Genomic DNA, 23,118 nt, shown 5'->3' with positions numbered 1-23,118 from the left:
GCTTTACCTGGGTGTTTGCCTTAGCCTGGGTTTCTACATCCAACTCATAAAACCATTGCCAAGACCTGGCAAGGAAGGGCTCTCTGGTCATTGTACTTACTGAGAGCTAGCAAAAGACACTGAGAGCAATTACAGAAGGAAAAAAAATGTCTCATTGGGCTGGGGTTGTAGCTTAGCAGTGCCACTTTTTTTTTTTTTTTTTTTTTTTTTGAGACAGGGTTTCTCTGTGTAGCCCTGGCTGTCCTGGAACTCACTCTGCAGACCAGGCTGGCCTCGAACTCAGAAATCCGCCTGCCTCTGCCTCCCAAGTGCTGGAATTAAAGGCGTGCGCCGCCGCTGCCACCACCGGGCCAGCAGTGCCACTCTTGCTCAGCATGGGCCACGGCCCGGGGCTTGATCTCAACACTGCAAGGAAAAAACCCTCTTTGTTATTTTAAAGTTTTCAGGTTTCCAGGGTCTCTATCAGAGCTGCTATTGAAACGTGTTGATGTCCTTCAGTCTCTTCTTCCTCCTCTCTCATCTCTTTGGTCTGTCTACTAATGTTGCTAAGGCCCATACGGGGATAGACAGTGGTTCCCCGACACAGATACTTCCCTACTACAGCCAGTGTCTCTTGGCTTCCAGTTTCATATGATTCAAGGCTGGCCAGATCCAAAAGCCTAAGAAAGCATAGCAAACAGGCTCTGGGTGACATGCAGACCCCATTTGGAGGATCACTCCAAATGAGGAACTGGGCAGAGTATATCAACAGCCAAGTCTGCAATTCAGAGCAGCTTACAAATGTTCTCCTCAGAAAGACACGACACAGGCAGCATTGAAGGAAAGCATCTAAGAAGCAGACAGAGTGGTAGTAGCAAGTCCGTGACACAGACAACAAATTCCACAATGCAGGAGACCTTTCCCATGGACCTGGAGGGTATGTGTAGAGGCATAGACACACAAAATCAAAAACATCGCTGGGACCAGACTATGGTGGGCCTCCTAAAGTGGAACTAGAGAGACAGGATTTTATTCTGTGGGTCGTGGGGAAGTCACTGGAGACCTTGGGAGCAAAAATGAAGCATTCCTTCTAAGAGAGGCCTGAGAAAAACAACAGAATCTGAGAGAGAAGTGGTCTGAAGGCAGAGAGGTCTAAATAGCAACCCCTCAAAAAGCTCTCTAAATCAGATCAGGCTCCAAATCCAATTGCTGATGTCCTTGTGAGAAGCACACAAAGACAGATACAGAGAGAGGAGAGCACTGTGTGCTGCCGGGGCAGATTAAAACAATGTGCCCACAAAAGAGGGGCGCCAAGGGGCTGCCAGCAGCCACCAGAAGCTAGGAAAGAGATTTGAAATGGACTTTCCTTCAAAGATCCCAGAAGGCGCCAACCCTGCCAGTACCTTGATTTTGGACTTCTGGTCTCCAGAACCAGGAGAGAAGAAGTACTCTGTCTGGAGCTGTCCACTTTGTAGAATCCTTTTGACAGCAAACCTAGGACACTAATACAGAAACAAATGAAGAGCCAAGCTGAGGTTCAGGGCCTGATGATACCTGAGACAAATCTCTGTTTTAAGTCCCAGGAACAGCAAGGTTTGAAAACTGGCAATAATTGAAGATTCAAGTCAGGTTTCCAAGCAAGTTACAACTCACAAATGCTCATCACCCTCTGAATCCAGCTAAGCAGTGAGCCTTAAAGGCACTATAGTCACTGGGGATGCTGATGGGCCATGAAGGAGTTTCACCTCCCAGACTTAGATCTACAAGCATCACAGAGGTCCCTGACAATGTTAACCCAGAGAAGAAATTGCATAATAGAAGCCAAGATATCTTGGCTGTAACGCATCTCTTATGCTGTCACATATTCCTTAGGAAAGAGACTCTTCCTCTTGAATAGCACATAGAGCAGAAGAGTCAGAAGGAAGTTTCCCCACCACCAGCCAGCTAGCAGCAGGAATTTTTAAGAGTAACCCAAAGAGGGAGTGAACACAAAGGAGAAAAATAATCTATCCCTGTTGATGCTCTAGCTCACCTGGAAATAAGAGTGGCATCTTCCTATGACTCCCACCTTTGCACCCTCAGAAGGGCAAGAGGAAGCCGCCCTTGGCTTCTCTTCTGCCATCAGGAGTCATGAAGCAGTCCTAGTCAGAGGGCAGCAGGGCACATGCTCCCACCCCAGAGACTGAGCAGTGGACAAAGTCTATAAAGCAGCTGGAGTCACCTACCTAGAGCAGTGACCCCCCCTTCCCTCCTCCTCCCCCTCCCCCTCCCCCACCTCCACCAACTCTCTGCAAACCTTCACGAGAACTCTCAACAGCACCCTGAACAGCTGCCAGAAAAAGAAGTCTCACATTGTCTCTTCAAGAGGGGAAAGCACACAAACAATAACCCAGTCTGCAAGGCAGCGACCCTTCCCTTTGTACCCCACAAGAAGACCAACAGAGTCAACTAACCTGGGCCCTCAGGGGCTCCCAGAGACTGACCCACCAACCAAAGACATGGGCTGGGGCTAGCCCTCCCCCCTCTGCTGCAACCCTGCACATATGTAGCAAAAGTACAGCTTGGTCTTCATGTGGGCTCCCCCAACATCTGGAGCAGGGGCTGTCCCTGACTGTTGCCTGTGGATCCCGTTCCTCACACTGGGCTGCCTTGTCTGGCATCTGTGGGAGAGGATGAGCCTAGTCCTACAGTGACTGATGTGCCAGGATGGATTGATACCTGGTTGCACGGGGGTTGCAGGGACGGGGGTGGTGTTTCCCCCTTCTCAGAGGAGAGTAGGAAGTAGGGCCGGAGTTATGTGAGGGGGTGAGGGCTTATGTTTGGAAAGTAAAGTGAATAAATAAATTAATGAGAAAAAAAAAGGCTTGTCCCCTAGTTTTGTGTTTCCTGGTGGCACAGCCACCTCTAGCCATGGCGCTGTCATCGTCCACGAGCTCCCAGGGGAGCAGTGCCAGGGGAGTCAGCACTTACAATTTCCCATCCCCCCCCACCACCACCACCAAAAATGCCACTCACATCATCTAAAAGACAGCTCACTGGTGAGGATTAGAGATGCTCGCTGGCATCTCCCTTCCCTGTCCCCTCCAACTACGGTGGGCACCATTCGAGGGAGTGACTTTTGACAGGCGGAGGGCAGAATCAGGGTATGAGCCGCTGTGCTCGTCGCTCGGAGCGCACCATCTGTTTGATAAACTTCCTCAGAAAGAAAATATGACCTTGGAAGTTTTCTTTTCCAGGAGCACCGCTTCCAGGAACGTGCTTTGTCCTTCTACCCTAGAAAGACGTTTCTACCTAGAAACGTCTTTGGAGAAAACAAGGTGCGCATGCACGATTTGGCCACAAGGAGAACTGTGGAAGTCTCGCAGACAATAGAAAATGAGGCCCTAGTGTCTCTACATAGGCAACACGGCAGGTCGTTTTTTTAGTCGTTTCTCGATTACTTACATACTAGAACTTTCTCCTCTAAAAAGTTACAGCCTGGAAAGGAAGCCTAGTGATTCAGAAGCAGGGGCAGAAAGGGCGCCTTCCCCAGAGTGGTCTCTGGAAGCTATTGCATTTTGAACCACTTGCTTGGATCTTAGGTTTAAAGGAGATGGGTAATATTTAAGGGATGTTGAATACAGAAACGTTTTCAAGAAATTAAGCAAGAAAGATACTGTTGTAGAATACAGTTCTTAGTGATGCCATTCCTACCAATGACAAGACCACCACCACCACCACCACCACCACCACCACCACCACCACCACCGCCGCCGCCGCAATTTTTATGTTGAGGAAAGGAACAAAGGCCTGGAAAGAAATTAAAGCTTAACAGTACCAGATGTGTGTCCAACATGCCACCCAAGGGCCACATGCATCCCAGGATATGAGCGATGCAGCCAGCCGGCACCATGGCTGAAATTACAGGCAATCTCTCATAAACACTTCCCTACGTGTTCTACAAGGAACATGCAACATTTGAAGAGAGATGGAAGAGTCAATAAGCATCCATTTTCATCCCTTAAATGTGCTCCAACCTCAAGGTTTTGGCTGTGTGTTTTCCCTTCCTGTCTTGGGTAAACTTCCACAAGAAGCCGAGGAAGACTGCCTCCCTTCTGCCCCCACCACACTGAGGCTCCGCCCCAAGTCCTGCCCTCTTCCTCCCTCTCTCCCTCCAACCAGCAGTCTTTTTCCCAAAACCCGTCCGACATCCCATCTATCCCATTCCAACATTGCCAAATCCACTAGGGTTCTCTCGGGCCACCCTCTTACCACGTGCTCTCCCTTACATCTGTGTTCAGACATTAATTTAGCAACCACAGTGTGTGAGAGACACACTGCTATATATATTGGGAGACAAAGAGCTCATTAAGCCGCTGGCAGGAGAGAGCCGGTACTTCGCCCTTCTGAGGCATGTGGAGAGTTAGTTCTCTTACATAGGACCATGCTCTTCTGGATTCCCAAGAAGCTACCCACCTCCCCACTTCCTTCTGCTTCTGGTCTTGCGCCTCAACTTCCCCCTCCACACTCATGTCCCTGGAATCTGCCCTTGCCCTCTTGTTAAAGAGGCCCCTGGATGTAGAGTTCCACCAAAACTCACCTGCCAACTCCATTTTTAATTTTTAATTTAATTTTATTTTATTTTTTAGATAATGGCATCTTATCTCAGCTCACCTCCCTCTGCATGTGCACTTCTTGAGGCTTTTCTTCTTGCCCTTCTCCACTGTCAAAGCCTTCCTTCTTTTGACCCCAATCCTGACCTCACTGAGATCTGTCTCCTATAGACTAGAGCCAATGAATTGCATCTGTTGCATCTGGCATGACCCACCTAAACCCTTCCATCTGCCCAGCTGTTCACCAGAGTCTACGGGATAAAATCCAGAGAGAAGCAACCCCATTCCCTCCCATCCTAGTTTCCTCTGTGAACATCCCTTCCCTTGTTTCCTAGGTTCTGCCGCATCTGCTCACTCCCATCTCTGTGCCTAAGCCCGAAAGCCAGGCTCCCCAGCATAGCCGATGAGTCCTTTCTCCCCAGCCCCTGGCCGGGCTGTGTCCTTTCTTCTCCAGGATCTGGCTAAGGAAGGGCACAGTCCCAGCATAGATAGCCCTCTGTCATTCTGTCATAGCCAGGGTAGAGTGATCATTTCAACTGAAGTGAAACTGAACCTGGGCTTTTCTTCCAAATCAACTCTCTGGGCTAGGGGTAGGGACACAGCCGTTCTAAGCAGACAGTCATGGTAGTCTACACTTAGAATGAGGCTTGGCCTGGGCCATGTACCAGTAGCAGTTATCACCAGAATAGGAAGCCCATGCTAAGCTATAGCCCTACAGCTGCAACTCTTTTTAGGTCTGAACACATCGCAGGCCTGAGTGGAAAGCTTTTGTCGAAGTTTCTTTGCTCCTGTTGTAACTGTGAAGATAATGATGGTTCCTCACTTAGAAGGCAGCTACCCCTGTGTCCCCCTTTGCATTCAGTTCAGCCCAAGGCAGCAAAGACATCTAGCTATTCCACAAAACTTGCCGAAGAGTCTGTAAGGCCTTGATCTACCAGGGGAGAAAGGAGGTGAGTCTCTGGCAGGAGACCCCCTCCAAAAGTGCCCAGGACTGACATGCGAAGGGGGTGGCTAGCACAGGTGAGCCCTGTGTCCTGAACCTCATTCCCAGAGTGCCTTGAGCCAAAGGCTTTTTCAAAAATTCAATCTCCAAATGAGGCCTTACGAAGCCACTGTCTTTTTATGTGTGCTATTTAAAAAGAAAGGCCTCTGTCTCTCAGATGACCTGTGCAGTGTGCAGGCCTTGATACAGGGTAGATGGCACTGCAGAGGCTCCTAGGGGTGTTTAAGGCCATGCGTTCGTGGCAGCCTCTTCTCTAGCCCTCCCTAGGATGCTCCCCACCCCAGTGCACAGGAGCAAAGCACTAAGACTAAGAAGCCAGCAGCCCACCCTGCCAGGCTGCCAAGATCTGTCAGTGGCCAGCTCCCCAGAGGTGGGGCACATGTCGTTGCTGGGCAAAAGGCAACACGTATTAAACCTGACACTGAACCTCCACCCCAGACCCTTCTCTGCAGGCAGCAGGTACTCAGCTGTCTGCCTGGAAGTATGTGAGCCATAGCAAACCTTAAACAAGAGAAGGGGCGGGGAAAGGGTTGTGTCAAGGCCAAAGTCCCAATACCACAGCCTCCACTACCCAGCACACTAGGATTCCCGTATCAGAGGGTTTTTTAGCAAGACTTTTGATAAGGCAGTGACCACCCTGAAACCTGTAATGGGAATTGTCATTAAGTGGACTGAGCATTTCCAGTGACCCAACTGCTGGGACCCCACTATGATCTGGACTACAGCCCTTGGGATCTGAGATTCCACCCAGCTATAGAACCAGGGTGCCAACTGCTGAGAATTTTCACAACATTCCAAGGGCAGTTGAAAAAACTGTCACACAGCAAAGCTCCAAGACGGCAGAATCCACAGTCCTAGGCAAAGGGCAGGTGTGCGTTTGAGGGGAAGTGACGGAGGGAAGAGACAGACAACTATTCACCTGGCCCCCGGGGCCTGCAAAGAAGAAGGGGTCAAAAAACAGAAAGAGGTGAACCCACTGCTATCTCCTGGACTCAGAGGCAAATCTGGTTTGCCATCCATTACACAAACCAGCTCTTTTATAACCCAACAGACAGGGATAATAGCTATCCCTGGAGCTGAATTATAAGTGAATACTATAAATCAAGATGAAGTTCATGCCAAGCCTGTATTTTTTTTATCAGAAAAAAATTAGCAATGTTGGGTTCAAAGGAGCTGGGAGAAAACAAGACTGGATGGGAAGAGACTTCCGTGGCCAAATGCCTGTTCCACTATGCATATGCTGATGGTATACTAGATGCAAGAGTTTGTGGAACAGTCTTCGTTCAAGCTACAGTATCCCAGGAGGCTCGCTTTGCCTCCAGGCTAAACTAAACGTCTGGCAGTTCCTGCAACAGGTCCACGTGACTGGATAATGTAGGTGCTAACAGTTGTCACTGTGGTCCATTTGAAATTTTATTACTCTGTGGTTAGGGTACCTCATCACAGAATTTAAGGATGCCAAACCATTGACTGGGATTCATGGGGGACAGGTTGTCATTCAGGACGTTCTGCCAGAATGACAACAGTGTCGTCTCAAACCTTTGGGTTTTTCTCAAACATCTGTGTTTTTATACAAAGCAACTATGTTGATGGTATGGATTCTGAGTCAGTTACTTCATTTCTCCAGCTCAATAATCCCTGCCCTCTCTTGGGTATGTGGGGGGCGGGGGAGGGGGCGCATATGAAGTAGCTTAGTCAACTAAAGGCCACAGTGAACATAGAAGCATGGGGTGGTGGGGTGTAATTTCTCCAAAGGCCTCTACATTTCTCCCCACGCAGCCAGAAGTTTAAGCTGCAAAAGTTCTCCCCACTCTAAAAGCAAAAACAAGAAATGCAAAACTTGCAGGTGTTTCTGTGTGACCTCACCCTAGCCATTATCATTCTCTCTTCCATTCTGTGTTTGTCTTCTCCTGACAACACAGAACATGCTAGAGGCCAAGAGCTCAGGTGTCCACCAGTCTCGTATTTCCCAACTTGGGGTACAATGCTGACCAGTGGAGACGGGCGCTCCACCCATGTTCATGGGGAAGAGACCTGAGTAATGAGAATGCCGAAGCTGTTCTTGCTGCAGCGTGAGCCAAGCGATGAAGCCCCTTCCTCGGGATCACTTCGTATCTCCCAAGTGGGACAGAACTAAATAAAGCCCAAGTCTCGGAAGTATACAAGACTGTCAACTTAGTCATGGGAACAAAACACCCAAGCATGTGTACCTTCTCTTTGTCTGGTTCATTTTTCTGCCCTTTTTGTGTATTGAATGCCAGGGAGACTGTAGTCCTTGAGCAGGGAGCAGAAGGTCCTGGGGGAGACACGGGTAGAGGGAATTGGAGAAAGGGCCTTTCTTGTGAAAGAAGCGAAGAACAGGGAACTCTGATAAGCATTTCTGTACTTGGAGCTTCTGCTGAAGAGTCCAAACCAATTCAGTTGTAATCAAACGCTGCCCTAAGCCCAGATGCATCTTTGAAAAAGTCCCCTCGTCCCCGAGTGTCCCCCATAACTTATAAACATAACTCTGTATCTTTGCTAAAGTCAGGCTTCTGGCTAAAGTGAATATATGACAGATAGGCAATATTCAAATCAGTGTTTAAGGTACTCAGTAACCTTAGTGGACCTTGTCCCCTCTTTGTGTTACACCTCTACCTGACTCAGAAGTGCCTGTGAGCTACCCTACCTACAGGCAACTGCTCTCACCACAGGGCTTCCCAGTGCACAACAGTGCACAACAGTCCACAGCACAACTGCATTGGCTCTCACTGACCTGCTTCACGCTAGCCTTGGGATTTGTAGTACGTCTCTGCAACACATCGCATGGTCTTGCCCTGTTTTCTCTTTCTCAGAAACGGCTCATAGCTTCGAGGCCGCAGCTTTGATCACAGAATAGTTCCGGGGATGGAGGAGGGTCCCCACCCACCCCACCCCACCTCACCCCCAGTCCCTTGGGTTGTCTGTAATGGCCTTTTTCTTGGGCACTTTAACTTTATTCTGCTGGGAGGCCTCAAACCTCTGGCTTCTCCAGGTGATTTCCTAGGGGCTGTTCAGTCTTCCCAGTCCACCTGCTGTCTGGAGCCCAGCCCCCAAATCGGCAACCAGTATGTCCCAGGAGGCCGCAGGCATTTGCTTAACTATTGGCTTCACCATTCTCTGATTCCCCTGGGCTCCCTTTTTTTCCCAGCCTATACATCTCCAATGCAAGCAGATACCACACAGCACTCTCGCCCCACCCTCAAAGCAAAGCAGAGCCACAGAATGTAGACAGAGTACTCTGAGGCAGCTCCCTGACTCAGTCCTGTCCACAGGCCAGATTGAAGGTGGTCACCTGATTCTAGGAAGGCCCCACCATCTATTTGGGTCCATGAGACTAAAACAGACCCTGTCACTCACTCCTGACTTCACCCGTAGCACTTGTTCCTGCTCCCTCCTCCCAAACCAGCTGGGTTCAGAGGACAACATCTTACTCTGGCTGGATTTTTTTTTTCCATTTTAAAGCAAAGTCAACTTAAGGAAAAAAAATTAAAATAGATTCTAAGCATAGGAGAAAGAGGAATGGGCACTCAAGATGAAAGACGTGCCCAGAGCCACCAGTGTCGGCTTCTGAAAGAGGAGTAACTTCAAGTTAGTCTTTTAAAACAAAAACATGTGGACTTACATGAAGGCGCTTGGTCCAATATATGCACCTATATAAGGGCACACACAGATAGGTAATTGGCTTGTCGGGAAATTAGGGAGGCATTCTTAAAGCTCTTTGTCATACCGAAGTCTTTGTCCTCCTTCTCCAGCGCTGGCTGTAAACCACTAAATTGATTTCACAACCCACTAATGGTTCATGCCCTACAGTATAAACAACACTGCTGTATGAGACAGGCGATGTGCTTTGTTGAGCCCTGCACTCCAGACAGCCTTTTAATTCTCCAAGGGAAACGGAGAAAGTTCCAAACCAGAAATGAATGACCCAAGAGCCCTCTCTACTTCAAGGCCTGTGGAATGGATGCTCTGGCTCGCAGGGGATTCTTGGTCCCCCAGCAAAGCCTCACAGAAGGCACGGGCTGCATCCTCTCTCTCCATGGCTGCCTTCTTTCCCTCTCAGTCCCTATCCTCCCCATCCATCTCTTCCCATTGACAGAAATTAGAAGGAGACTGGGGTCTGAGCACAGGGTACTCACAGCAGTTCTGGTGGGAAGAGAGTGGATAGGCAGGGAAAAGTCAGTGTGTGGAGGACGAAGGGAAAGTCACCCTCTCTGTTCCTGTTTAGAGCTAGCGCTTTTCTCTGACGAGGGCTGACTGGCACCACAGACCAAGCAGATCCTGGTATAGCCTTTGCTCTTCCTTCTCAGACATGCAGAGGACCCACCTTTCGGATCATAGATGACATTCTTTTCCACCCAGAAAACTCTTTTGGGCAAGAACCACCACCCTTGGCCTTGAGGATCCAGCAAGAGGTGGGAGTTAATTACAGCCACTAGCCATCACTTAACACAGGGAAGCCTGTACGTGTTCTGGTCTGCCCAGGCACCTGCTGCCATCTGCAGTGAGGAGAACAGGAGAGGACTGGGGGGCTCTGCCTCCAGTTTCCCTAAGCTGTCCAGGTGCCTATGCATACATCTGCTTTCTTTCCTCTCTGTCCTGCCCTAGAGAGTGGACTTTCCTGTATTAGCTGTGACAGTCACTCTGCTTAAATGTATGGTACTTGTCATGTATAAACCTGCCCCCTTCTCAGCTCTGGCCATTCAAGATATCCTTAAAACTGAAGTTGATATAGTGACTGTGACTCAGGCCACTCTGGGGCTGGGATACTCACTCTGGTATTCCTTGATCTTTCGGTACAGAAGTTCCCAAGCTCCATCCAGAACACAAAGGCCAGGCCACTCCTCCACTATCTTCTTCCCTATCTTTGCATGTCTATGCGAGCGTCCTATCAGCCAGGTCTTTCCCAGTCCAGAGGTGACCTTTGTGTGGAGTGTGCCTCGATTGTTAGGATCACCACCACCCCAAGGTCTGTGCTTGAAGGTCACAGGAGACTCTCGGAAACCTTCAAACTCGGGCAAGCTGCAGGCTCTAGACCCATAAAACACAATCCATGCCCACAGGGAATTTACAGTGTCTTTGGAGAGAAGGGTTACAGAGGCAGGCAAGCTTGCAAGGGAGGAAACAGACCGGGCTTGTGAGGTTAGGAAGGGAGTCACTGGAGGTAAGAATGCACAGGAAGGGCTCAGAAACAACTGCAGACACTTCCAGACAGGGAATGGAAGGTGGCTGTGGAGAAAGATAGGAGGCCCAGAGCATGAGGAAAGAGATGCAGCCCTCACACCAAGTTACAGAGTTTGGACTTTAATCTGTGGGCAATGGGAAGCTATTTGGAGACTTTATGAGGAAGGAGTTAATAGGTACTAAGTGGCTCCAGGGAAGAATGGAGTGTCAGGCCCATGGAAAGGCCTGGAAGGGTTGAGCCTGGAGGCTGAGGTCAGATGTTGACTTAAAAATTGCCGGGCTGAAGAGAAGGGCTTGCTATAATTGGTTGAATAGCAGTGGTGTTAGGGTCAAAGGTGACATCCAGGTCTCCCGGGATGGGAGAGGTGAGTACCACATTGCAATGAGGGGCTTGCTAGTATTTGAAAATAGGACCCAGAAAGGTTCTCTGTATGACTCTTCACCATTTAGCTGAAGCCCTAGCCAAGGATGAATTGATTAGCTTATCTACTGTCTGCACACCGCCCACACTCAACGTCCCTTCCTTCTCTTTAGGCATCAGAGAATCGGCTTCCTGTGTCTGAGCATTTCCTTTTCCTCTCCTGGTACTAAATCCCAAGTAAGTAGAGGTGGCTTAGACTTGACAGCCATCCTCAAGTCACGGGCCATGACTCAACTCCCGGAAATTCACCTTGTTCCACTAAGGGTCTGGAAGCCACCATAGGCTGGATAATTGATGAATGCTGGAGTCATAGATGTTGCCTGGACCTGGTCTCTGAAAGGCTCAGACCCCTGCAGGTCGCAATTTTCTAGGATCTAAAAATTGTGATCTTTGGACAGGGTGGGCTGCAGATGACTCTACAGCTCTAGTGAGCGAGCCACCATCTGAAACCCTGTCAGCTTTTTCTTCTTGTACCATTTGTCCCGTGTCTTCAGTGCCAAGGTCCAGTGCACCCAGCTCCAACATCCTGAATGGGGCCAAGGGCACATACTTGGTCCTTTCTATCTCCTAAGCATTGGCTTGGTGCTTCTAATGGATATATGGTACCAGCAATGCACAGTGCAGTCGGAAAAGACAGGCACAAAGGCAACAGCCTAAAGTATGGGGTATATTCCCTCCTGGTATAAAACCAGGTCCAAGCCCGTGCCTCTCTTCCCTCATCAGCATAAACTGATAGCCACTTGTATCTATTCCCAAACTCAACAGGGAGAGTAAAATAATCTCCTGACTCAACTCGGTCCTGCCCTATGTTAGCTTTCCACTGCTGTGACAAAATGCCTGAGAAAAATCACTTAAAGGAAAAGAGGTTTAATTGGCTCATGGTTTCCAAGGCTTTGGTCCATAGTCACTTGGCCCCATCACTGTGGGCTTGTGTTGAGGCAGAACATTATAGCACACAATGTGTGTGGTAGAGCAGAGTTACTCGGTAGATAGTATCCTAGGGTGTGCATTCAAGGGCCTTTCCACTCACACTGCCATCCAAGTTCCCTTCACCTCTCATCAGCCCACTCATCTGGTACAGTGGAGTAACCCACTGAACCAGAACCCAAAGCCCATCATCAGTCAGTCACCACTGCCTACACATGGCTTTGGAGGGACACTTTAGATCCAAACCCTAACACAGCACACCCTTCTGGCTTGCACTGATTTCTTCACAGATACCTCTATCAATCCTTTGTTCAATGGATTTGAAGTACTTGGGAACTATATTCAGGGAATTGACAGCATGCTGCTTTATGATGGATGTTGGCTCCAACTTCATGTAAGCAGCACTCCCCAACAGTGTAAGTGGTAAGACATGCCACCCTGTGAGAACCAGGGGAAGATGTGAGGGGAGGTGCCAGAGGTGTCCATTTGTTGGTGCTGGCTCTCACCCCGGGTCCCCTGGAGGGTGTCAATCTCCTAAGCTTTTTCTCTTTGCCCTTCTCATCCAACTCCCATCCCAGATACAAGACCCATATCATTGGGAGACCTTCATAAGCCATGGCAACCGTTCTCTTGCTTAACCTAACTCACCCAAGGCTCAGGTAGGCCTCTTCTCCCTTCCTCCCCATCCACCTGAACATGTCCTCCCCATCAAAGGAAGAGGAAGGCGGACAAAGAAGACATGGAAACAGTGTGAATCCAGCCAGGAATGTGTGTCTTGGCCCAGGGTGGGTAGAAACTTCCAGAAGTGGTAATGCTACACACACATTTTACTTCTGGCTTGAGGTCTCCTCAGAGACCCTTTTCACTGGGTGTGAGCCCAAAGTAGGAGGTGAATTAAGTCCTTCCAAAGAGTTACATCCCATGTTGTGTTCAGTTGGCAAACTTACCCCTTCCTTGTGCTTTCAACTGAAAACAGTCAAACTTACTTGTAGGCTAACTCTAAATGGACTTTGGCCCCAGGTCAATTCTGGCCCTACAAGCAAGCACCCACTTTTCAGGATGCACAAAGATGCATCTTGGGCACAGCTCTGGCTTTGTGCTGAACACACCTTCTCCAGGGAGAGTCCTTGAGAAGTCCCTCATTTGACCACAAAGTTTGACTGCCAGGAGCTTGATTCAAACAATCCTCGCTTTGGTTGGGCTCCTCTTGGTGAGGACTGAGTTATAAATGTCCAGTAGAGAGTTGGACCCTCACCGGCTCCCCATGTTGGGCCTTTATCTCTGCCACATGGTGGCACTGTTTAGCACTGGTCAGGCCCTGGTCCACAGACTCTACCTGGTCTCCTTTCATTAAAAAGATAGGTTGGCACTCCCTGAGGGAAAAACCAGGGAGTACTCCACAACCACTGCCAGAGCATATCCAAGATGCACCCCTGTGTGGCTGGGCCAGGAGCTGCTTTCTCCCTGCACCACACCCTGTACAGAGTATCACCCATTCTCACACCCCAGTTCACTCTGGAGTTCCTTTCACAGAGCACATCTTCACATGTTGCTCTGTGTCTTAATTTGATCCACCCACGCCAAAAAGCCAAGGTGTATCACTGGCACCTAGAAGTGAGGTCTTTTCCCGTTAAATCCCTAACCCTGGGTCAGTAGGCTCACCTAGCATTCATGTAACTGGTTTAGGCCTTCAGGTGACTTGAAGGCAGGTCAGACAGGTTCTGGAATATTCTCCACACGTCTTAAATGAGTACTTCCATCCTGCTGCTGCGTAACTAAGAGGAGAGGCTTGTTTAAGAGAAGAGATTAGCTTCTCACAATATTCCAAATGTGGAGCCAACTGTATTTATTCCTTCTGTATGTGTTTGGGGCCATGATACCTGCTTGGAGAATCTGGTCACCATATGGTGACCATATGGTGATCTTCAGGTTAGCCCTGATATTTCACTAAGGGCTTATCAAACCAAATCTAACCAAACTTGTGTGAGTTTTTATACCACACCTCATGGAGCACTCTATTTTTAGAGTTGGAAAGGATACTTTCCACTGGACCTACTATTCTAGAAAAAGAAATATTCGTCAACCTCTAACTCATAAGTAGCACTTGTTAAGTGATACATAGGATTCATCTAGAAAACACTAACCTTATTCCCGCCCTTGGGGCTGGGATCATGCAAATTATCTCAATTGCCCCTGTTCATCACTTCCTTAAATGTTTGTAGGATGCAGCTGGGATGGTTAGAAGCCTAAATACACCAAGCCATACTGGCATGTGTTCCCTTGTGGCAGACCCCAACCACAACCTCCAGATTTCTTTTCTAGATGTTCTTCTCACCATACCTCTTATGCCTGGCTTCTAGAAACACTGTTGAGTAACAGTCTTCAGCCAAAAGAAAAAAAATAATCTGTTAAAGGTCACTTATAAAATTATAAATTTCTCATGGCCATAAAAACTAATCTTTGTTGATGAACTAAAGCTTATTATATTAGACCTGGATAGAAAGTAATTTGGGGAGAGAATAAAGGAGAGGTGCCGTCCAGTCTGAAGCCTTTGTGGTTTAAATCATACACTTTTGACATAGTTATGTTTCACACTTTTGTAATCTTGAATTTTTAAAGTTTTGATAAATGCCATTTCTTGGTTAAATTTAATCAGGGCCATCTTGGCAGATATTATACACTGGAAACCAGGATTTAGCATCATAGCCCAAAAAGAGTCTTTTGGAAATACCATCAAGTCAGGTTGCTTATATTGAGTGTCAATAGTTAGACATGCTTTGAAATGTGCTAAATGCAATCAATTCCGAGCCCTCTACCAATGTAGTAGGAAATCTCCACTTTACCAACAAGACAAGGTACACAGCCCCTGTCTGTTATCACAGAAGAATGTCTACCGTGGGTAAATGTGAGTTTGATAGCCATTCATATCTGCTTATGACTTAGAAAAGACACAGAGACGTGAGTCCCTTGTGTGCTGGTGGGATAGGCTCCCCATATCTGCTCAAACATGTTCCAAGATTCCCAGTGATGCCTGAAAATGGGAATACATCACACCTAAGTTTAACTGTGTATTTCTTATACATACAATAAACTCTAGCTTGGAATTAGGCACAATAAGAGATTAACAATGATTGTAACAATGTCAGTATCGTTGGTCTGAGACCTCCAGGCTATCATTTACATGATAGTTACCTGAACTCAAGCAATAAGCCGCCATAATAGCTTATTATAATGACTGTGGACCTGAAGAACAGGACACAGCTCTAAGGGACTACTAGTAGGAGGGTCAAAGTGGTGATTGACAGCCTAGAAGACATGGAGGGCAACACAAAATTTCATTAGACTACTCAGAACTGCACATAATAAACTTGTTCATAAATTCCTCATTTCGTATTTTAGGATTGCCAGTTGATGTCAATGAACTGGAGCACAGGGAAAGTCAAATCTGAAACAAGGGGAACCAGAATGGCATGGCTTCACTGTTGCCAGTTAGAAACACTTGAAGGGGCAAACAACCCGACTTGTAGTAAGCTGTCACATACCGCATGTCAGTGGTTGTTTACTGGGGTGACATTTTGGAAATCTGTATTTTTTGAAGGACACAGGAAACTACTTTTCAGAGGTTTGGTTTTTTGGGTTTTTTTAAAGAGATGTAAGCTAGGGGAACATCTAGCTGCGGCTGTTCTCAGAATGATTCAGGCTAGCAGAAGGAGCATAGTCCTTTTTGCGCTCTTATACTAGGTTTGGAAGGTTTTGATTAAAAAAAATTTTTAATGTAGATTCTTCGTACTCATGAGGCACATGGTGGATATTGTTGATTGAAACTGAATTGCATCCACTTCAAACTTAGATCAGACCAGGTATGGGAGCAAATGCTCCCATAGAATAGAGTGTCACAGCATGTCCCTGGCCTGCTGGTCAGTCCTCAGGGAAGTTCCAGACCACTTGAGGCTGCACAGCAAGACTCTGTCTTCAAAAATAAAAAGAAACAACTGCTTTCGTGGTATATTTTTAATTGTCGAAACTTATACTCCCCAAAAGGTATATTTTCATATTTCTGTGTCATATTTCCAAATAATGGATTATTTCACCATCCCATTTACAACATGCTGCTCAAAGAAAGTTTTTAATCCTGACTTTGCTGAAATACTTGTTCATTTGCCCTCTGAACACAGTTCTTGAGGCACCAGAAACCTCTATTATTATTATTATTATTATTATTATTATTATTGGATATTTTCTTTATTTACATTTCAAATGTTATCCCAACTCACAGAAACCCCCTTCCCATTCCCCCTCCCGCTGCTTCTATGAGGATGTTCCTCCACCCACCTACTCACTCCCACCTTCCCACCCTCGTTTCCCCTACACTGGGGCATTGAGCTTTCATAGGACCAAGGACCTCTCCTTCCATTGATGCCTGACAAGGCCATCCTCTGCTACATATGAAGCTGGAGCCATGTGTACTTCATAGTTAGTGGCTTAGTCCTTGGGAGCTATGGGGGGGTCTGGTTGGTTGATATTGTTGTTTTTCCTATGGGGTTGCAAATCCCTTCAGCTCCTCAGTCCTTTCTCTAACTCCTCCATTGGGGACCCCCAATGCTCAGTCCAATGGTTGGCTGCAAGCATCCCCCTCCATATTTGTCAGGCTCTGGCAGAGTCTCTCAGGAGACAGCCATATCAGGATTCTTTCAGCAAGCATTTCTTGTCATCCACAGTAGTATCGGGTTTTTTTGGTGACTGTACACAGGATGAATCCCCAGGTGGGACAGTCTCTGGATGGCCTTTCCTTCAGTCTCTGCTCTATACTTTGTCTCCATATTTGCTCCCGTGAGTATTTTGTTCCCCTTTCTAAGAAGCACCGAAGCACCCACACTTTAGTCTTCCTTCATTTTGAGCTTCATGTGGTCTGTGACTTGTATCTTGGGTATTCAGAGCTTTTGGACTAATATCCACTTATCATTGAGTGCATACCATGTGTGTTCTTTTGTGATTGGGTTACCTCACTCAGGATGGTATTTTCTAGCTCCATCCATTTGCCTAAGAATTTCATGAATTCATCATTTTTAATAGCCGAGTAGTATTCCATTGGGTAAATATATCACATTTTCTGTATCCATTCCTCTGTTGAAGGACATGTGGGTTCTTTCCAGCTTCTGGCTGTTATACATAAGGCTGCTATGAACATGGTGAAGCATGTGTCCTTGCTATCTATATGTTGAAGAATCTTTTGGGTTTATGCCTAGGAATGGTAGAGCTGGGTCCTCAGGTAGTACTATGTCCAATTTTCGGAGAAACCGCCAGATTGATTTCCAGACTGGTTGTACAAGCTTGCGATCCCACCAGCAATGGAGTGTTCTTCTTTCTCCACATCCTCGCCAGCATCTGCTGTCACCTAAGTTTTTGATCTTAGCCATTTTGACTGATGTGTGGTGGAATCTCAGGGTTGTTTTGATTTGCATTTCCTTGATGACTAAAGATGTTGAACATTTCTTTAGGTGATTCCCTGCCATTTGATATTCCTCAGTTGAACATTCTTTGTTTAGCTCTGTACTCCATTTTTAATAGGGTTATATGATTCTCTAGAGTAACTTCTTGAGTTCTTGTCTCATAAAATTGAGAAAGGCAAAGGACACTGTCAATAGGACAAAACAGCAACCAGCAGACTGGGAAAAGGTCTTCACCAATCCTACATCCAATAGAGGGCTAAACTCAGTTCCTCCACAGGAGCAGCAGACAGGAATACTTGATTTGGGGGGGGGGGAGTGATGGCTATTTTTGGTTGTCAACTTGACTACATCTGGAATTAACTAAAACCCAAGTGACTGAGTACACCTGTGAGAGGGTTTTTTTTTTCCTTAATTAAATGGAAGTGTGAAGACCCACTTTTAATCCAGACCTTTTGAGATGTGAAGATCCACCTTTAATCTAGGCCACGACTTCTAGGGTAGCCTATCTAAAGGACAGGGAAGCTTTTGTCTTTTCCTATTTGCTCTTGCTCTCACTGATAAGTCAATTCGCTGCCATTAGACTAGCATTAGAGCGTACTTCTTTGGCATTCTGGCCTCTACTAAAGACCAGCTGAGACATCCAGCCTAATGGACTGAACAGTGACTAGAAAGTTCTTCAGATTTCTCAAATGGAGATCTCAAGGGGAGGAAGTCAGCTCATGGTCCTATTTTCTGCCTCTGTTGTGCATCAGTGGTCCAACATAAGGGCTGCCTTGGCTTCCTATTTTCAGCAATTCAGTCTGTTATAGAACAAAAGCAAAGAAGGCCAAAATAATGAGGAGGAACTGTGGCAGCTGACACTGGGTCCTGAAGATGCTCAGAGTACCCCTGAGCTGAGCAAGTCGATTCACAGGATCCCCATGCTTTGCTTTAAAGGTAATTGCTTTTGACTGCTTGAGATGTTTGCACAAAACCGTCCCCCATGGTTTTTTTTTTTTCATCCCTTTAAATGTCTCGAGTTGATGCCTGCAGGAGGGAGGAAAATACCCACTAGATGAAAGGCCCTGTGACAAGGACTTGGAAAAATTGCACAAGAGTTCAGTTCTAGTGGTTTCCTATCAAGGTTCCAGAAATACAAGCCCTACCTACTGTGCTTTTCTCTGCCCCCAACTCTTACAACAACTTTCTTCATGTGATTCCAATTGAGCCTTCTGCTCAAGCACCATGCAGTAAGACCACTATGGACTGACTGTACTCAGCTACCATGTGCTCAGCGAGCTCAGAAAGGCAGGGAAATGTTCCTGAAATGCAGGTTCTCCTAGCCACCCAACACCGCAAAGTGGCACTGTGCAAACGTCTTAAACTCAATCGTAACTTGAATATATATATTCCTCTAAAGCGTGGAATTTCCATATTCAACCCAACAACCAAACAGGACCATGTAACTTGACTTGAAGTTCTATAAGAGAAAAAGGAAGTCTTAGATATCTGTAGACTATGTCTATGCACTGAGATGCTACAAGTTGCCTGGCAAGCAGGATTAATAAGGGATTATAAACTGAGCATGGAGGCTCACATCTGTAATCACAGAACTCAGATGGCAGAGGCAGGAGGCAGCCTAGGCTATAAAGACTCTGTCTCAAGAAGAAGGAAGGAAGGAAGGAAGGAAGGAAGGAAGGAAGGAAGGAAGGAAGGAAGGAAAGGAGGAAGGAAGGAAAAATAAAGGAAGAAAAAAGAGGTAGGATGATGTGAGAGAGAAGTGGAGAAGTGGGAGAAAGAATTAGGAATAAGAATATGGTCAGATACAAAGTCAACATATCAACATCTCCAGATTCAATATTTTAATTATATATATATGTATATGCATTCCTATAATATAAATTCAACCTTCTCAGTCTGCATAATGTTATTGTATGTATATGATTTCAGGCCTGACCACTTGGTATTGTTGGATACCAACTGGGGTCCCTTCCCTCTGGGAATATTATTTCTCCCAATCTCGTCATTCGTTAGTTGCCTGTAGCTCTTAGTCCAGGGTTGAGGCCATTATATCTGTTGGTATTATCTTTGCTTTGGTCTTGTTTAGGCAGCTATGTTGGTGAGTGTAGCTTCTTTAACACTTGTAGGAGACACAACCTCACAGCAAACTCCATGATCTTCTGGCCCTTACAGTCTTTTCTGTCTGTCCCCTCTTCCATGAGGATGCCCAAGTGTTGGGTGTAGAGCTGTGTTGCAGTCTGATGAGTTGGGACTAGGTGCTAGTTTTGTTTGTTTCTGTTGCTGTGATAAAATAGCCTAACAAAAGACACAGGAGAACAGGTTTCTTTTGACTCAGAGTTTGAGGGTAAAGTCCATCACAGTAGAAAGTCCTTGCCAGCCAGTCAGGGAGCAGAGAGCAATGGAAGCTGGGGCTCAGATGCTAGGACCCAAGCCAAGAGAATGATGCCGCCCTCCTTTTGGGGAGGTTTTACCACTTAACCAAAACAACCTTCCTCAGGCCTGCCCTCAGGCTAACGTAATCTGAATTTTCACTCCTAGATGATTTCTAGATACTGTTGAACTGAAAACCCACAGCAGATGTCACAATCTTGAAGTGTTTATCTCTGCCTTTTCCTCTAACAGTTTCAGAGTTTCAGAAATGAGAACACCTTATAGCTAATAATTATATATTCACTGTTGACCAGGTAAAGTGGGATGGGGGGAAGGAATGCATCCCTTCTAGAAGGTTATCCTTCTAGAGATCTTGGCCCAGAGAAGCAGACTTGTCTGACAGCTCCAGCCAAGTTTCAGCACCATCTAAGAATTCCTCTTATGAAAGTGTCGTCTCTGGGGACTCACCATACCATGTTTGACACTTAATCTCTCAGCTGTGGACAGTGTCTCCGCCCCATCCATTCCTCTGCTCTCTCATCGGGGTCTCTCACTAGCATGTCCCCTCCATCCATCTCCTGTGATGGTGGGATACAGCCATGGTCAAAGGGTGCCAGTGGGGATATAAAAGAGCAAACCTTTTGGGAAGCTATAAATAATAGACTTATGATACTCCATCATCCAGTAGAACATTTATGTGGTCTGGGAAGAGCCTCAGCTAAGAAAAAGCATGTATTGCAATCTTAAGTAGATAATGAAAGACAAAAACATATCAACAGCATGGTATCAATTTTTGTAAACTATCAAATACATTCGATACACATATAGAAAACAACGCAGATGTTCTGTCAAGATATACAGGATGGCTGGCTCTCTCCAAAAGGATATTTTCTATTTTATATGTTCTATGCAAAAGAAAAAATATATATGCATTACTTCCTCCTTAAGTGTTAGAAGGGAAAAAAGTTCAAACCACAAGAGAAAGCAGCAATCCAGGGAAAGCCTAGTGTGGACAGAGATGATATCAATGAACTGGGAGAGGACAAAACTGTCCTCAGCTGGGTTGGTGGGAAAGAAGGTGATTAGCTATCAGCAGACCTGTGGGGGTCTGCACAGGGCAGAAGCTGAAGAGACAGCGAGAAGAAGGACCATGAGAAAAGTCACAGCAAATACTGACATCAGAAGAGCCTCAGGGGTCAAACCACAGTCCCTGAGATACAGCAAAGCTGGGCTGTGATCACCTTCTCTACAGCCTCTCTGATTTCTGAACTCAGTGTTCACCCAGAGAAGTCTTTCCACCCCTTGCCAGCCAGTACTTTGGGTCTTAATGGCCATGTAACATTGCCCTTCCCACACCCACATCTGACCCAGCAAGCACAACTATAGCCAGCAACACCATTCCCCCAACCCTTCTGATCCAGAAAAAGTGGGTGTCCCTACAAATTTGTGGTGTTTTTTTTCACTTATCTATTTTCCCATTTTAAAGAGAGATGTTTGGAAAAGGTCCCATTTCCTTGGATGATGCACAGGTTACTTGTTCCAAGAAAGTGATATATATATATATATCAAATACTTGGAAATGCTCAAGTGTCCACACTACATTCTGGAACATAGGTGCCATAAGAAATATCAGGGGGCAGGGGGAATGGCGGTGACAACTGTGATAGCCTACACAGATGTGACCCTTCAGGGAATTCAGTCTGGTAAAAGCACACATCACTCGCAGATCCTCCAACTTCCCTCCATGACTCAAGGAAGAACAGATTTCCTTCCCTGCCCTTGAAAAGCTGGAAGAAGGCACTTTTGGACATTATGCCAGGCATGTTTACCTTGTGGCTTTGGGAAATGATGACTTTCTAAAGATGTTGCCATTGGGAGAATAACACTCTGGAAGTCAGGTGCTAAGAGCCCTCCAGGTTGTCAAGTCTCCCGAGTTGCTTTTTGACTCTTAGATACTCTAGCAAAGCCCATCTCCTTGAAAACCTGAATATATCCACGCACCTTTGCTTTTTTACTTCTGTATCTTAAAGCAAATCACACCTGCCATGTGACGAGCTGCTGTTCCAAAGGATGCCTCTAGTCCTTCAAGAAACATCAGCCCCCTGTGGGGAGTTCTCTTCATGAAGTCTTCCGGCCAGTGAGAAGCTGACCTTCTCAGAAAAGCATCTGAGATACTGGGTATTCACTTTGTCCTGCCCAAAGGCTGCCCAAACCAAACACCCTCACATGTTGAGCTGCTGAAGGGGAGAGCAGCCTGGGTAGGCAGAGTTGGAGACATGATAAGAACCCAGGTTCTCATTCATCTTCCTTCTGCATATATGCAACAGGCATGGCTTCCTCCCATCTGTACATCCCAGGAATCCTCAGAGTTACTGGGCTGAAAGCAGTCCTGAGCATGTTATTCACACTTTTATATTTAACTGCCCAAAGGATAGTCTTTTCAGGTACCTTTGAAAAGGGCCTACTGCAAAAAAAAAAAAAAAAAAAGGTCAGAGCATATAGGTCAGCTCTGGAATGCAAAATCTGGGTAAAAGAAGCTCAGACTTCAAGGTTGGTTGTGGAGGCTGTCTACATCTGGTGGAGGCAGAGACAAAAGGGTTCAAGCCTTTCTTTAAGACCCTTATTCCCACCTCAGCCAACCTAACTCCAGGAGTACTGTTAGATCTCTGCTAGATGCTCTGGTAGAATCCTTTTAAAATTGAGAATCATTTGAATAAATAAATGAAAACATTTCATGTGAATTCATCCTGTACCCTTGGCATGCCTGGAGATAAGTTTCATGAGGCATTGCTTGGCCTACTCTGTGCACTATCATCTTAGCATTGTCTAAGACCCACTACATTATTTGACAACTCCTGTTTGGAGCTCACCTATGGAAGGGCTTGAGTAGTGGCCCTTGGGTGACCCAGCACCCTGGCAGCCTCTTCTTGGGGGTGAGAAATCACCTGAGGTGGCACATGCTCATGAAGGACTTCCATCCAGCTTGTTCTTTGTGATGTATCATAACAAACACCCAGAACTCTAGCAGAGGCCCCATCTCAAAAAAGGAGCCGAAGTTTGGACAACCTACATGTAGACAATAAGTCAAGCCTGGACTGAGAGGCGTCAGGAGAGCACCCTTACGGAGCCTCCAGAATCTCACCCTTGTCTCCCTACCACTCACCCCTGCATACT

At 46.6% G+C, this 23,118-nt stretch overlaps 1 long non-coding RNA gene and 1 other non-coding gene across 2 annotated transcripts; one reads left to right on the top strand and one right to left on the bottom strand.

Moving 5' to 3' along the window:
• Nucleotides 1–3,243: 3,243 nt before the first annotated feature.
• On the bottom strand, nt 3,244–3,295 carry Mir7234 (microRNA 7234). The gene has a single exon (NR_106093.1). It is a non-coding gene; the product is annotated as a microRNA 7234 (primary transcript).
• A 3,086-nt stretch (nt 3,296–6,381) lies between these two features.
• On the top strand, nt 6,382–14,663 carry Gm10619 (predicted gene 10619). The gene is made up of 4 exons (NR_077222.1): nt 6,382–6,948; nt 11,311–11,374; nt 12,415–12,518; nt 12,703–14,663. It is a non-coding gene; the product is annotated as a predicted gene 10619 (long non-coding RNA).
• Nucleotides 14,664–23,118: the final 8,455 nt, after the last annotated feature.

This window comes from Mus musculus, chromosome 7 (genome assembly GCF_000001635.26).
Source record: "Mus musculus strain C57BL/6J chromosome 7, GRCm38.p6 C57BL/6J".
Lineage (NCBI taxonomy): Eukaryota > Metazoa > Chordata > Mammalia > Rodentia > Muridae > Mus > Mus musculus.
Note: the sequence above shows the minus strand (reverse complement) of the source record. Positions and strands in the feature narration are given on the sequence as shown.